Here is a 9,779-nt window from a genome sequence, read left to right as displayed (position 1 = left end):
TTCTGATTTAAAGTTATTCCATAATGTTTTTTGACCTTGTTAGATCTCCGAAACAGCTGCTTTGTACAGATCACCAGAAAGACAATCATCCTGACTAGAAACTAGATACACAACCTAGCAGTCAGTAGGTCAGCAACTAAAACATACCGTGTTTATAAAGACTGACTAGCAAATAACATTCTTAATAAACCTGACTCAGATATCACCAAGTACATTGTGTAGTATGCCTCCAACAATTACCCACTCAGTAATTTTCCTTACAGAAAACCGTTATTTAATTTCACCAGTATTTCAGATTCAGTTGATGGATCGAAAATAAACTCACATACTTGGTAGATATGGGTTTAATACTCTGATTTGTATGTGTATGCAAGCAGGCAGGCACGCATGCACACAAATACAACTACGCTTTGTGGTGTATTATATTTCATGAAACAGCTGGAAATAAATATCACCCTGTAAATAAGTTGGCTCATAGGAACTGGGAGTTTAAGATACATGAAATACAATGAGTCTCCCATTGGAAACAGTGATACATACAGCCTCGAGATGGGGTAGTACATCTGGCTGTACATGGGCTCAACCTTTAAGTTGCCTGCAGCATCCAGGAGTAAGTAGGTCTGCAGTTCAGACAGGGTGAGTGAGTTTACAGCTCAGCTTATGATATGCTCAGAGAGCTCAAGAAAAGTGAGGCACCCCAGAGGGGCACAGCAAGGGACTGCAACCCCTTAGGGTTGGGCTCCCGCCCAGTGGTGGTCCATCCCAGGGGAGCCCAGGTACCATCATGTCCCACAGCAGCAGGACACGCTCAGCCTCGGCTGCGCTGTCTGTCATGTCAAGGAACAGTATCGCAACCTGGCCCTCAAATATTTAAAGTGTATTTTTATCATTTAAAGTGTATCATTTAAAGGGTATTTTTAGGAAAGCCAACCATAAAGTTATGCATTTCAGTGCTAGGTTCTGTAGAAGCAAGCTGCTATAGTAGTATACGTCTTTCTTTCAGAGAGCTCTGGATTAGCTTTGAATGCAAGGAAGGGAGAGGGAGGTACGTCTAGTGCTGCTTCTGAGACCGGCATCAGCACTACTGTCACCACTACAGTCATGAGTAAGCAAAGGACACACGCACTAAAAAATGGCTTTGCTCCAAGCAGCACATTTATTTCAAACGTACACTTGGAGCTGAGAATATTGAAAAACAGAATGTCTGGCTAATATTTTGATCACCTCATATGATCCCGTTTATAGCTCCTTTCTTGTGTACATTGGCGGCAGTGTAACAAAGGCTCTCAGAGATCCCGGAGTCATTCATATTCATTGTTTTTCCTATTGTCTAACTTCGATTATGCACAGTTTTCTTAAGAAAAACTGCTAAACAGCAATCATTCAAGGGTGGGTAGACACAATGGGGCCACTTTTGCAGGTTTTTTGCTGGCAAAGTTCCTCTTGAAATCGGGTGAAGGAAGCAGTTGTTTTGTTTAAGAACTGAAATCAGTTGATTCTTGAGAAGCCAGACATTTTGTCTGAAAAAATGTTGAGTGGATTAACTTTGTTGACATTAGAGAGTTTTGTCCTATGCTATGGGGAATTTCATTCAAGTACAAAATGCAAGACTGGTCCCAAAGATGCACGATAGTAGCAGGTCCTTTTTCCTAGAACTTTTGATTGTAGGTATTTTCACAGTTCTTAAACTTCACTGTTCCAAAAATAAAATAAAATAAAATAAGTTCTAACTTACAAAATATGCTTATGTGGAAATGTATAGGTGTATAGGCAATTGAGTAAGGCAGGCCAGAAACCACCATAGGTGAGCAAAGATCTGCTCCTCAAACTGGAAATGAAGAACAAGAAGGGATTCTATAAGTGGACACAGCCAGAGAGTGTAGTCAATGGCTCTATGTCTAGGTGGTGACAAGTGGTGTCCCTCAGGTCACCTTCCTCAGGGCTCTATCTTGGGAGTCATGCTCTTCAATATCTTTATCAATGACGTAGACAGTGGGATTAAGTGCACCCTCAGCAAGTTTGCAGATGACATGAAGCTGACTAGTGCAGTTGACACAATAGAAGGGTGGGATGCCATTCAGAAGGACCTGGACAGACTTGAGAAGTGGGCCCATGAGAACCTCATAAAGTTCACCAAGTCTAAGTGCACAGTGCCACATCACTGTATGAGCAACCCCAGACGTGAGAAGTACAGACTGGGAGAAGAAGTCATTGAAAGGAACCCTGCTGAGAAGGACTTGGGGGTTTTCATGGATGAAAAGCTGGACATGTCCTGGCCATGTGCAGTTGCAGCCCAGAAGACCCACCACATTCATAACAGGTGTGGCCAGCAGGTCAAGGGAGGTGATTCTCATCCTCTACTCTGTCCTTGCGAGGCCTCACCTGGACTGCTGCATCCAGCTCTGTGGTCCTCAACATAAGGAAGACAAGGAGTTGTCAGAGCAGATCCAGAGAAAGGCCGCAGAGATGTTCATAAGGCTAGAGTGCCTCTCCTATGAAGACACACTAAGAAAGTTGGGGTTGTTCAGTCCACAGAAGAGAAGGCTGCAGGGAGACCTCATTGTGGCCTTTCACTACCTTAAAGGGTCTTATAAAAAAAGAGGGAGAGGGACTTTTTGTACAGGTAGATAGTGATAGTGGTAGGACAAGGGGAAATGATTTTAAACTGAAAGAGGGGAGGTCTAGATTAGATGTTAGGAAGAAATTCTTTACTCAGAGGGTGGTGAGGCACTGGAACAGGTTGCCCAGAGAAGTTACAGATGCCCCATTCCTGGAAGTGTTCAAGCCCAGGTTGCCTGAGCAACCTGACCTAGTCAATGGCATACCTACCAAAGGCAGAGGCACTGGAACTAGATGATCTTTAAAGTCCCTTCCAACACAAACCATTCTATTATTCTACTAAATGGACACTAAAAATAGATCAATTATTCGTCATCTCTAGTCTCATGTCCCCTGATGGGCTAGGAAGGGTCCAGTAACAAAGTTGAGACCAAAGTTGAATTTCCATTTCAACTAAAATGGAAATTTGACACTTAACTACTCCAGTCATTCAGCAGTTACCCAGAGAACCACAACTCACTGTACTTCTGAGTGGCAATGGCTGCACTGTGTTAGTGGAGAAGACCCACTAGGTCTTCTAGGGAAACTAGAGAAACAGAAACCAAAATCAAAAACAGAACCAGTCTGACAATCTGCTGTGTAAATATGCAAACATTTTTCATGGGGAAATGAGGGGTAAGATGGGAGCAGAAATGAATGGCATCAGGCACTACCTAAGCTGACATTGTCACCAAACTGAAGTAGGACCAACCAGAAGTTAACCACATACCTGCTCTTTAGGACTCCTCAAAGGGCTACAAATCAGCTCTGTAGACTGTCGTCTCTGCCACAGGAAAAAAGCACCAGCCACTGGACTAAATGCTGATTTAAACCCTTGTCATCTCAACCTGTTCACTTCCACAGTGTTTCATAAGAAATTAGTGACAGAACTGGTTACAGAGCTCCAAAGTCTGAATTCTTTGTCATCTGCTGCTGAAAGTCAGTGGAGTTTATAACAGAGGGTCTATAAATAGTTTTATATGCACATACTCACAAATCCCATCCAACATTAAATAATTAGATGTTTTCTTTAAAAAACAAAACTACACAATTTTATTCTTCCCATCTTTTTACCTAGGAAAAACACCATCTGCTTTACATTCTTATTTTTGCAACTTTTGCTAGTCTAGTAAATAGTTTTGTAAGAGAAAAAATGCCATGCTTTAGCATAACCTTAACCTTAAACTTAGACAGACAGGTCAATAGCCATAATATCTGTTAAGCAGTAAAGTGTTAGATAAAAGGAAGCATTCTGGCCCACCTGAAATTTAATAGCATGTATTGATAGCTGTTGGATTTTTTTCCCCTTCTTTCTAGTGAAAATATAATTCCAAGGTGCTTTGCCCAGCATGCTATGAGACGGAGTAATTAGTTTTAAAAAGGAGGATACAGAAAAAGAAAGAGACAGCAAAACCTTTTATGTATCACTCACCTTTTTGAGGTATCTTGTCTTCTTAATAGGGGTAAAGAATGAGAGTAGAAGTAGCATTTGAAAGACAAAATCTGTAAATCCAAACAATTTTTTAATAAAATGTTTTATCGTTCTAAGTATCTCTTAGAAACAATTATATTTTTTCTGTCGTCTATTTGCATAAAGGTCAGAACTGTGTCTTTTTAAATGAAAATGCCAGTATTGCTAAATTCACAGTTTTCAGCTTTTTTCTTTATGAATCATGGCTGGGCTTTGTGAACGAAGATTTGGGATGGGCTCTACCCATGTTTGTTGCAAGCACATTGGTGGCTAAAAAGGCCAATACGAGACAGGCATGTCCGGTTGCAAAAGGCACAGCAGAAAGACTCCTTAGATGGTGTATTCTGCAAGGCACGATTCTTTCTGCATTGTCTTTTCTTCTCTATGAATATATTACTTCAAAATGTCCACAAGAGGTGACTAAGAAGTTTGTATATGTGATTTTCTTTAAGGAGATGTAAGTGTTCAAGAATCTACAAATCAGAAAAGATTAAGTCACACAGACATATTACTATAATTTATTTTTAGATTTTTTTTTAAATAGACTATATTAGGCATTTTTTATAAATATTATTTTTGTTACATCTTTCTACAACACACTGTTCAATAGTGTTCTATTTGTGACAAGTGCTTTTAAAACTAAATTAATTGTTGGCAACAGTGATAAAATTAAATTGTTGAATTTTTTATACTAGAGCACAGTTTTGAGCACTAGTAGTTGCAATAAAGAAAATAAACATATAATATTGAGACTTTTTTTTCTCCTTGTAGCATATTCAGAAAAGGAGAAGTAAGAATCATGTTCTATAGCAGGTCAATAATGCTAAGACGATCCCGGGTGGGGGCAAAAAACTGGAGTCCTTTATTGGACATAGAAGCTGATATTTTAAGGGTCTAGAGTCTACATATTCACAGGGGGGCCAAGCTATTATAAACAGGGGGTTTTACAAAAATGAGGTAAGGGAAAAACCCAAGTTACACCTTTTGGGTTTAGCACTTACATCATGGGGACACTTATCTTAGAATTATATTTTTGGGGATTTACATGGGGGAGAGATATTCAATGTTTACAGAATACACAGGATACACAGAGAGAGGGAAAACAACAATGGACTTTATGCAGGGACTTGATAGCATCATAGCACAGTTTCTCTTATCTTGACAGGACATTCCAGACAGGTGACATCCTGTCTGGTCCTCAAATGCAGGTTTTTTCCCCAGCTTTTGTAGCCCAAGGTTTCTGTTTAAACCCAACAGTTTCTTTTTCTGGTATCCGAATTTTCAGGCTCCAACAATGTTCTTAAAAACACAAGAATTAAGGTCTTTTTACATGGAGGGAGTTTTCATACATCAAAGAAAATCTACTCTGCTGTGCTATCGGAACACAGAAGGATAAATTATGTAAGAAAGATTTATTTTTCATCACTTTGAAAAGTGTGGTTTTCTCCAAAATTGTCAAAACTTAATGCTAATACCTGTGACTATATAAAATCTAGAAGTCTATACTCTTTCAAACTGATGCTCCTGTTGCTAGCAGGAAATAATGAGACAATTACATAAACTCTGAATGCGGTCTCTGTGCAAGCTTGGCAGTGAAACCCACCTCCCACTTTACTGTCTTTGCCTGCGTCATTCTGGGTGTTCCACCGGGAAGATGATCCTGGTTAGATCTGTCTCTCTCCTTTACTAAAAATCAACAAGTTTCTTTAAAACCCTAATGTGGTTTCACAGCATCCTCAGCGTTGAATCAATAAACTGAGGAGAAGTGGCTATGCAGCAGTAGTAGAGGTGCCGAACCAGGTTGGTGCACGGACCATTTAAGCCAGCATCTCCTCTGGAACATTGGTAAACCAGAAAATTAAAATGGAATTATTTTGCTAGTGTTGTAGTGTCATAAGTCTGTATTCTACCCTCAGTGCAGTCATCAGCCCAGGCAAGTTCAAACCTGCCTTCCTGTTTACCTACATGTTATTTGTGTATAACCAAAGCATTGGGTCAAGAAAAATGTACAGTAGAAAAGCTGCTTCTTACTGCATCTACACAGCTTAGATCTATTTTCTTCCATTATACAGGATCTTCAGTGTCTCAGTAGTCTATCTCTAGTTTAAAATGGCTTGAGGCACTGAAAATTGTAGGCAGAAGAATTTAAGTTTGTATTAAATTTGCTTTAAAAATCAAGTTTACATTAGTTTATAATATTGAATAATGAAATGTGGCATATCAGAAGATGTTAAATATTTGTAAGAAGTTAGCATCATGCTGTGCACTTTCCAAATGGATCTATTATGTCTGAGATTTCTAGCTGTTTAAGTGATAAGTGTCTTTTGGCATCATGTGTCAAGGAAGTACCATGTGCTCTTCATCTGCCTTCTAAGAAGTTACAAATGATACCATTCATCTGATCACATGACAGACCTGTTGCTTCTTGTCATTATTTGATACCTACCTGTTCTAAATGTGGTAGAGATCCATTTTCTGGCATTCTCTTGCTTGTGTGCTTCACTTTAAATTAACAGGGAAATCTTCTGGAGGTTTTAAAAACACTTAACTGGTTCTCCTTGAAGTCCTTTCTGTTTATGCTGTGACCAGGTATCAAAGCAGTCTAAACACACAAACTGCTTTGAAATATACTTTACTAAACTGAAATACAAGCTAATGCCTTTGTTTATAGCCTTTATGTATTTTACAGTGTTGAAGATGGGAGTATGTTTCAGAAAAGTCTGAAAAAACAAAAACATGCATGTGCACATGGAAGATTGCAGCTATAAGATAAATAATTGAAACATGTTGGGAAACTCTTTGTGAGATATAAGTGAATTCATTGTGTCCACTGGGATATTTACCAGATGAAAAGTGTGACAATGACAGTACCCTTGTTGTTTGGTACATAATTTAGAGTATTTCTAATGAATATTTCATGCAGTATCATTTGTGTATGAATTGTAAGACATGTATATCAAGATTCACTAGGGGCACTGTCAAACTCCTGAGTTTGAAATAAGCACTTATAAATTACTTAAGGATATTGTAGGAAAAGGGATTAGTGTATGTTCTTTTTTTAAGTAAATCATTATGTCCCTTCTTGGGGACAATAAGCAGCATTGCTTAGCAAACGAAGAACACTGAAACAAAGAAAAATAAAGTGTTTTTGTTCTCACCTTAACAAGCAACTTATATTCCTAGAAATTCCATGGAAAAATCTGAAAATGCATGTAATTTTTAAAAAAGAATGACCAGAAGTAATTTTCTGTAAATAAGGAAATTTGTATCTTATGAAACCAGGGGAGTTTTGAAAAGTATTTGTTAAATCAGTTAAAAAATAAGAACAAATGATTATTTATATCTATATTTACGCATCTTAAAAAAATAATTGAGATTAATTTTTCCTTTAACAGTGAAGATTAGTTCATAATTCAGTTTAGTTTAAATTTTTAACTATGAAATATTTTGAAAAGTAGACATTATTCAGTTTTCACAGTCATCAAACACAGTGGAACTGAAGTTCACAAGTGATTGGGAAAAGAACATATAAAGTATATAAAAATAAATTGAGAATTAAGAATTCAACCAGTTGTACCAAAGGAAGGACTGTTATCTCTTTCTAAATCATACCTAAAATGAAACAAACAAAAAACCCAGTATCCGTCTGCATCTCCATGTAAATAGACATCTGCATGTCTCTACACATATGCCTGCTTAAACCCTTTTAAAATGAGTATTAAAAATGAAGTTCTTGAATCACCACAATTCATCTTGAGAAATATTCTGTTTTCTAATATCGTGAACATCTAGCAAATGCAGTTAATTTTAAACATTTATAAAGTGGTAACATTGCTGCTCCATTTTCTGCAAAACTAAGTCCACATCTTTTCAGATTTCTGTAAGAGTCTGTGAGGATGTTCTTCATCTGTTCCAGAATAGGGATCTCTAGAATAATAACTTTATGAGCTAGGCCAATTTATATCTGTAAAGCTTGTTCAAGCTTGTTTTCTTTTTAGTTTTTTTGGCGTTGTATTTGTTTAATAACAGTTTTGAATTTACTTGATATAGCAATGCTTCCAGGAATGACAAGAACAAATCTGCAGTACAACAAAACTAAGTATGCCTTTGTCAATTCATTAATAATTAACACTTTCAGGAATTCTTTTTTTTTTTTTTATGTAAAAACATAATTAAAATTGTCACTGGCATTATTTTTTTTTCCCCAAATGTGTTAGCAGCTTAGCTGTACAGTAAGTAAAACCTGATGTCTCAAATAATTCCTAAAGGCCAAGATTCAGCAAAGCATGTTCTCAGTTTAAAGTACATATTTAAATCTGCTGACGTTATGGAACTCGGATACCTGCTTACGGACATGCTTCCGTCAACGCATGGATTCCCACTGGAGTCTCTGGCCTTGCTCTTACAGTTTCAATGATGCCTCTTGGGCACAGCGCCAGTAAACTGAATCTTGAATCCACTCAAGTCAAGAAGAACCCTTGTTACTGATTTCACTATGTACAAAATGAGGGCATGTGCAGGGAAGTGCAGCTCTCAGGTAGTGCTCGCTACACTGCAACATGCTTTGGGCTTTCCTTTTTTATTTTTTTCTGTAATCAGAGATGATAATTTACAGAAAGGGCTGTTGTTTTTCTTTCTTTCTTTCCCTACACTTTTAGAAGGAGAGAACGTCATTCTGTTTCTGACTCTTGAGGTTTCATGTGAATCATATTCGGCTGCACCTGGATACCTCTTCTGCTTCAATTAAACCAACCCAAGAATTGTGGGAGGTGGGTTCTTTATTTTTATTCGAAGTGTTTTAAGTTTAGAATATATTTCAACTAATTTAAAATAATTTTCAAACTTTATCCCAATGTCAAAGAAATTATCTATAGAGATAGTTCAAAACTATAAAAGTAGTTTCTGCATTTATACAAATGTATATTTCTTAGTAAGTGGGTTGCTGGGTTTGCTTTTCGAGATCCTATTTCAACTTACAATTTTATTTAGTCTTTTATTTCGCAAATATGTCAAAGTATTACTTTGCAACATCCAAATCCATTCATTAGTGGGGTCTATTATGTTAAGGGTTGAGTTTTAATCTCTTTTTATGTTAGGTTTTCATCTCCATCTCTCTCTCTCCTCATCTATAGAGTAAGTGTGATAGCACCTTCTTAGAGGTTTATATGAATTAACTAGCTAGAATAGATTTGTCCATCTGTGTTAAACTCAGTTGAATTGATTTTTCCAGTTTTTTAAAAAAGTGCATGGAGAACAACTCCTATTATTTCTGCATGTAACAGTCAAGTTTTTTGCATTTAAAGAGTTTGAAATCTTAGAGACAAGCCTTCAATTTTGTGCTTGTATTTTAGAAAGATTTTTCAGGCTTTGTCTATTTTTTTAAGGGCAAGCTAAAAGTAATAAGATGGTTACTGATATATTCAGTATCAGAAAACATTGGAAAATCAAAGTTCTGATCAAGGTCAAGAATTTTAGCTCAAGGTCACTAAAATCTGGTACCTGCAAATAACCATAACCATAATTTCCTAAATGGTCAAGGGATGTGAAATGCTGCTCTGCAATTTGAAAAGCGCCATTTAGTTTTTAACAAGAAATAAGAACATTTTCTCTATTTTCTCACTAGGACTGCTATTCAAATGTCACTGTGTTCTCATAGTAACATTATGTACAAATCAATACACGAAGTTATTGAAGCTGAAAATTTTTACGT

The sequence above is a fragment of the Corapipo altera genome, unplaced genomic scaffold (genome assembly GCF_003945725.1).
Source record: "Corapipo altera isolate COAL_440 unplaced genomic scaffold, ASM394572v1 61411, whole genome shotgun sequence".
In the NCBI taxonomy this organism is placed as follows: Eukaryota; Metazoa; Chordata; class Aves; order Passeriformes; family Pipridae; genus Corapipo; species Corapipo altera.
Note: the sequence above shows the minus strand (reverse complement) of the source record.